Here is a 6,721-nt window from a genome sequence, read left to right as displayed (position 1 = left end):
CGAACCCATGTCTCTTGAGTCTCCGAAAGTGGCAGGTGGGTTGTTTATCACTAGTGCTACCTGCAAAGCCACACAACAAGTGGGATCTTAGTTCCCTGACCAGGGATGGAACCCATGCCCCCTGCAGTGGAAGGAGGAGTCTTTACCACTGGACCACCAGGGAAGTCCTGAAATAATGGTTTTAGAAGGACTGTAAAGTCCTAAGCTGGTAACTCTTAAGGAAATGCCCTACCACGTTCCTTGCCTCTCCCATCCACACCTGAGGGCAGCTTCATGCTGGGGTGGCCAGGTGACCCCTGTCCCTGTGTCAGCCTCGGTGGGCACCGGGGTTCAGGGAGGGAACTTTGTCTATGTAGGAGTCACTCTTCCTTTGCCATCCTGTATATGGTTGTTCCATTGGCCTCAGAGCACTTTTCATATTCCAAGCCTCAAGAGCCAGAATTGCTAGTTACCGCCTTGGGGAAAGATGCTCCCTGAGGGGATAGACGAACTCCTGTGCACCTGGAGAAGGACTAGATGGAGGGATCGGAGAAGTGGGTCCTTGAAAAGGACCCACCGAGGTGCCAGCCATAGGAGCCGTCTGTACGGGTGGAGCAGACAGATTAACTGTGAGGGTGGAGGCTCCTAACAGAAATGAAAGGCTTCCTTTTTCTCCGATGTCAGCTCAGTTGAAAACAGGTCCCTGTGTTTCTGGCTCTGGCTGAGGCCATGAGGACATCTGTCGCTGGGTAGGGGACTAAGGGCTGACAGAGGTACTGTGAGGATGTCACTGTCCCAGAGCTGGGAGATGGTGACCCCACAGCCTGGGTGCCTGTTCTGTTCTCGGCTGCCCACACCCTGCTGGGTGGAATGCTGATCTCTAATTTCATGGATCTACATTTCCCAAGAATAAATGAAGTCAGACCACAACTCTCTCACTCCCCAAAGCTTAATGAGATCAGAAGAGGATGGTTGTGTCCAGCCTCAAATCCCACTGTCAAATGGGGAAAAGGGTACGATCCCACACTGTAACCTTTGAAAAGTGGTCGCTGGGAGAAGAAACATGCCCCTCATTCCACCTGCATCCCCACCAAAGTCCTACAAAAGCAAAATGTAAAAAGGATGGTTAATCAGTAAAATTAGGAACATTCTCTAGTGACTGAAGCAGCTTGACAAGTGTTGATAAGGAAACTGTTGTTATTCAGTTGCTCGGCTGTGTCCAGCTCTTTGGACATGCAACCCTATGGACTCCAGCATGCCAGGGTTCCCTGTTCATCACCATCTCCCAGAGTTTTATCAAACTCATGTCCATTGCGTTGGTGATGCCATCCAACCATCTCATCCTCTGTTGCCCCCTTCTCCTCCTGCCTTCAATTTTCCCCAGCATCAGGGTCTTTTCCAATGAGTCAGCTCTTTGCATCAAGTGGCCAAAATATTGCAGCTTCAGCTTCACCATCAGTCCTTCCAATGAATACTCAGGGTTGGTTTCCTTTAGGATTGACTGGTTTGATTTCCTTGCTATCTACGGGATTCTTAGGAGTCTTCTCCAGCACCACAGTTCTAAAGCATCGATTATTTGGTGCTTAACCTTCTTTATGGTGCAACTCTCACATCCATACATGAGTACTGGAAAAACCATAGTTTTGATTATATGGACCTTTGTGGGCAAAGTGATGTCTCTGCTTTTTAACACTCTGTCTTACAAAAGCAAAATGTAAAAAGGGAGGTTAATCAGTAAAATCCGGAACATTCTCTAGTGAATGAAGCGGCCAATGAGTGTCCATAAGGAAACTGCTTGGGGACAGAAGCTCTTACCCAGGCCCCTCTCCCCAGGCTCAGGGTCTCAGCCCCTTTCCAGAACCCCACAAAATCGGGGGGAACGACCCAAAGACTCAAGGGATCCATTCAGTAGTTAGAAATACCCTCAATGAGGTGGTGCGAAATCTAGGACATTGCACAGGATCTCAGGAGAGAAGGCCAGATGCAGCATTGCCAGCAAAGTCTGCTCAGAACTCTCAGAAACACCCCTGTTCCCATCCTTGCCAAATGACTGGGTACAGAAAAATGGCTATGAGTGCAAAACTCTTGTCAGAACTGTAGCTCAGAAGGGGGAGCATAAAAATGATCTGATAAGGACTGAAGTATGTCTCTGAATGGACATTCAGCCACTCTCTAGGAGAGAAAAACGGAAGCCTGGAACACCAAATGTGCAAAAATAATCAAAGAAGAAAAGGCGGGAAGAAATAAACATCCATGCAGATGATGGACTAAGAAACCAGTCTGTGAAAAAACCTCATCAAAGGAATAGAAGTAGACTGGAAGCCATGTTTCCGGCCGGAATAGATCCAGGTGGTTCTCCAGATTGCCTCTAACCTAGCAGGCCGTGTTGGCCACTGACTGCCCTTGACTGCCCCATCTGCCTTGCTGCAACAAACCGCCCCCCCCCCACCCTGCCCCTGCCCTTGAGTCCCAGGCAGCTGGAAGCCAAGGCTGCCTCAGGACGAAAGTCTGGCCCCTCGCCTTAGGTGGACCAACTCCATGTTCAGTGCTGGCTTGTGGGGCTCACAACTCTACCCATCACTTTGTGGGCAGAGCTGGAGGAATATATGGGGGAGACACTTCACACCCATTGAGACTCACGGGTCACGTATTTCTCAACAAGCACAGGAAGTCTTGCTCTTTCCCAAGAAGAAATAGTTCTAGGCCCTTGATGTGGCTGTAAAGGGAGCTTCTCTGCCTAGGAACTGGGTTTTGCTGAGGCTCTTCCTAGACCTGGCATCCAAGCCCAGCAGGCTGTGAGCAGCGAGCCAGTGTGACTGGTTCTCTGGGCGACGGCAGTAATGGGGTCACTGACGAGCCATCCCTCCTGTGTGCTTCAATGGCACAAGCCCAGAATACCTGTATTCCTCCTGGGGACATACCTGGGGCCAGTGTGACTCTGCCAATACCATTCTCTATTTCCAGATACTTCCCTCAACCCTGCGTGTGAAGCCCTTTTATAGGGAAGATCTCCTTTCCTGGGAGTCAGTTTTTCCACCCCCTAGCATGGAGCACTGCTAAACTGTGGGTCACTCTTGTCCTATAGTTAATTAGCTGATCAAAGGTGGTTTCTCCTGAACAACTGGTCTACCCCATAACACCTGGCCTGGTCCTGTGTGTGACTCATGTTGGTGAGCCCTCCTCCGTGTGACTTCAGAAATCCTCTGTGGCATTCCTCCCTACCCCTTGCCTTGTCCCATAGCTCCTCCTTCTGACATCTGAAATTCCAGTTAGACCATATTCCTCTTTGTATTAGTCAGCTTCTCCAGAGAAACAGAACAAATAGGATATATATAGACAGACAGATATACAAAGGAGATTTATTGTGAGGGATTGGCTTGTGTGATGTTGGAGGCTGAGAAGTCCCACAATCTGCCATTTGTAAGCTGGAGGCCCAGGAAAGCCAGTAGTATTGTTCTGGTCCAAACCCGAAGGCCTGAGAACCAGGGTTCTACTGGAGTGAGTCCCAGTCCGGGTCTGGGAACCAGAAATGCTATTGTCTGAGGGCAGGAGAAGATGGAAGCCCCAGTTCAAGGAGAGAGAGCAAATTCATCTTTCCTATGCCTTTTTGTTCTATTCAGGCACTTCATGGATTGAATGATGCCCACACACATCAGAAAGGGAAATCTTTATGTTCTCTAGACAAATGCTAATGTCTTCCGAAAACATCCTCCTAGGCACACCCAAAAACAGTATTTTACCAGCTATTTGGGCATCCCTTGGCCCAGTCAAGTGGACAGTTAAATTACCCATCACTTAAAGTTTTGTCAAGAATGCAGATGCTGTTCAGAGAGGCAATAGCTCAGCTGCCCAAGAGCAGCTATGGACATCTTGATGAAAGACCATCACATTTTCGCTTAAAGCCTAAGCTTTAGGAGTGCATAGGGCTGGGCTGGGGCCTGCAGGAAGAAGGAAAGGAGTGAGATGTACATTTGGGTGGGCAGATAGAGGAAGCTGAAGATTCCTTTCTCTACTTTACAGTTTGTCTCTGGCTGGGCTAGCTTTGGACCAGGTGTGAGAGAGAGGGACAGAGTACAGAGGTCCGCTGGGACCCTAAGTCCTTCTTCCCAGACCTCTGCCAAAGCTAACGATGCCTGAAAAGTAAGGTCGATGCACCAGTGAGCTGGGTGAGACCTGAGGGCTGTGGAGGAACCCAGCCTGGCCGCCCCACCCTGTCCACTGAAAACAAGGGGGAACCCGGAGTGCAGGGGCCATGGGCTTCATATTCTGTGGATTAGCCTGGCCGCCCCACCCTGTCCACTGAAAACAAGGGGGAACCCGGAGTGCAGGGGCCATGGGCTTCATATTCTGTGGATTAGCCTGGCCGCCCCACCCTGTCCACTGAAAACAAGGGGGAACCCGGAGTTCAGGGGCCATGGGCTTCATATTCTGTGGATCTGCCTGATGACTAAGGACACCTTCTCTGAGTCAGGTTTGTTGAGCTTGGCTCCTGGAGTGCATTGTTTTCTTTCCTTTTTAAGACATGTGAAGTCCTTTGATGAGCTGATGTTTTATATTTCATGTTTTCTCATGCCAAATGAGCACTTATTATTATCTACAATTACGAAAGCATTTGGTGTTTTCTGAGCTTCGCTAGCTTCAGATTCCAAGAATATTTTGCTTTTTATACAATAGAGGGGTTCTGAAGCAGTTGTATGTAAATTAGATTTCTGACAATTTAGTAGTGCTTAAAATTCACTGGTGACCAAAAGGAAACTTCTGGTGGATTTTTTGGGTGAGAAATAAAATTAACATTCTGTAATGATAATAGCTGCCCCTGTTCTAGACAAAGTGTCATTGAGATTTCGGGTTGGCGATTTTTTTCATTAATTAGTTAAAGTATTAATTTGTGTTGGGGGGTCTTTGTTGCTGTGCATGGGCTTTCTCTAGTTCCGAGGAGTAGAAGCTGCTCTCTAGTTGTGCTGTGTGGGCTTCTCACTGTGGTGGCTTTCTTTGCTGCAGAGCACGTGCTCTAGGGTTGCATTGGCTCAGTAGTCGAGGCACATGGGCTTAGTTGCCTTGTGGTGTGTGGCATCTTCCCAGAGCAGGGATTGAATCCATGTCCCCTGCATTGGCGGGTGGATTCTTAACCACTAGACTACCAGGGAAGTCCTGGGTTGGTGTTTTTATTTTTTTTTAATTTTTATAAGCATCTTTTTATTTTTATTTTTTTTAATTTTTATTTTTACTTTATTTTACTTTACAATACTGTATTGGTTTTGCCATACATTGACATGAGTCTGCCATGGGTGTACATGAGTTCCCAATCCTGAACCCCCCTCCCACCTCCCACCCCATATCATCTCTCTGGATCGTCCTTGTGCACCAGTCCCAAGCATCCTGTATCCTGTATCGAACATAGACTGGCGATTCGTTTCTTACATGATAGTATACATGTTTCAATGCCATTCTCCCAAATCATCCCACCCTCTCCCTCTCCCTCAGAGTCCAAAAGTCTGTTCTTTACATTTGTGTACCTTTTGCTGTCTCGCATACAGGGTTATCATTACCATCTTTCTAAATTCCATATATATATGTGTTAGTTAAGCTGTATTGGTGTTTTTCTTTCTGGCTTACTTCACTCTGTATAATCAGCTCCAGTTTCATCCACCTCATTAGAACTGATTCAAATGTATTCTTTTTAATGGCTGAGTAATACTCCATTGTGTATATGTACCACGGCTTTCTTATCCATTCATCTGCTGATGGACATCTAGGTTGCTTCCATGTCCTGGCTATTATAAACAGTGCTGCGATGAACATTGGGGTACATGTGTCTCTTTCAATTCTGGTTTCCTTGGTGTGTATGCCCAGCAGTGGGATTGCTGGGTCATAAGGCATTTGCAATTTTTTAAGGAATCTCCACACTGTTCTCCATAGTGGCTGTACTAGTTTGCATTCCCACCAACAGTGTAAGAGGGTTCCCTTTTCTCCACACCCTCTCCAGCATATATTGCTTGTAGACTTTTAGATCGCAGCCATTCTGACTGGTGTGAAATGGTACCTCATTGTGGTTTTGATTTGCATTTCTCTGATAATGAGTGATGTTGAGCATCTTTTCATGTGTTTGTTAGCCATCCGTATGTCTTCTTTGGAGAAATGTCTATTTAGTTCTTTGGCCCATTTTTTGATTGGGTCATTTATTTTTCTGGAATTGAGCTGCGTAAGTTGCTTGTATATTTTTGAGATTAGTTGTTTGTCAGTTGCTTCATTTGCTATTATTTTCTCCCATTCAGAAGGCTGTCTTTTCATCTTGCTTAAAAATATGGAACACTTCACGAATTTGCGTGTCATCCTTGCACAGGGGCCATGCTAATCTCTGTATCGTTCCAATTTTAGTATATGTGCTGCCGAAGCAAGCACTGGGTTGGTGTTTTTAGAGGAAGGCGTCCTGTAACATACATGCTTACTGGTCTTGTATCCTCTATGGAGTTCTGTCTTTTCTGCAATTTTTTTTTCCTCCGCCACTTTTATTTTAATTGGACTATGACTCACAGAACAAGTCAAGCATGTTGAAAGCCAGACTAAGACATTCACGGATAGTCCCCAGAACCCCCAGGGCTGGCAAACACCTTGGCTGCAGGGGAAGCCATCCGTTTCCTCAACTGGTCCAACAGGCAAAATATATTAATAATTATAGTTTGCAGTGCTTGTTAAAGCAGCTGGTGGAGGGAGAGCAGGTTGAGCTGCCTTTTCCTTGGGC

General features: G+C 46.8%; 1 non-coding gene across 1 annotated transcript; it reads right to left on the bottom strand.

The window, feature by feature from the left end:
* Nucleotides 1-6,277: 6,277 nt before the first annotated feature.
* Nucleotides 6,278-6,381, bottom strand: LOC138091950 (U6 spliceosomal RNA). The gene has a single exon (XR_011145975.1). It is a non-coding gene; the product is annotated as a U6 spliceosomal RNA (small nuclear RNA).
* Between the last annotated feature and the right edge of the window lie 340 nt (nucleotides 6,382-6,721).

Source organism: Capricornis sumatraensis, chromosome 15 (assembly GCF_032405125.1).
Source record: "Capricornis sumatraensis isolate serow.1 chromosome 15, serow.2, whole genome shotgun sequence".
In the NCBI taxonomy this organism is placed as follows: domain Eukaryota; kingdom Metazoa; phylum Chordata; class Mammalia; order Artiodactyla; family Bovidae; genus Capricornis; species Capricornis sumatraensis.
Note: the sequence above shows the minus strand (reverse complement) of the source record. Positions and strands in the feature narration are given on the sequence as shown.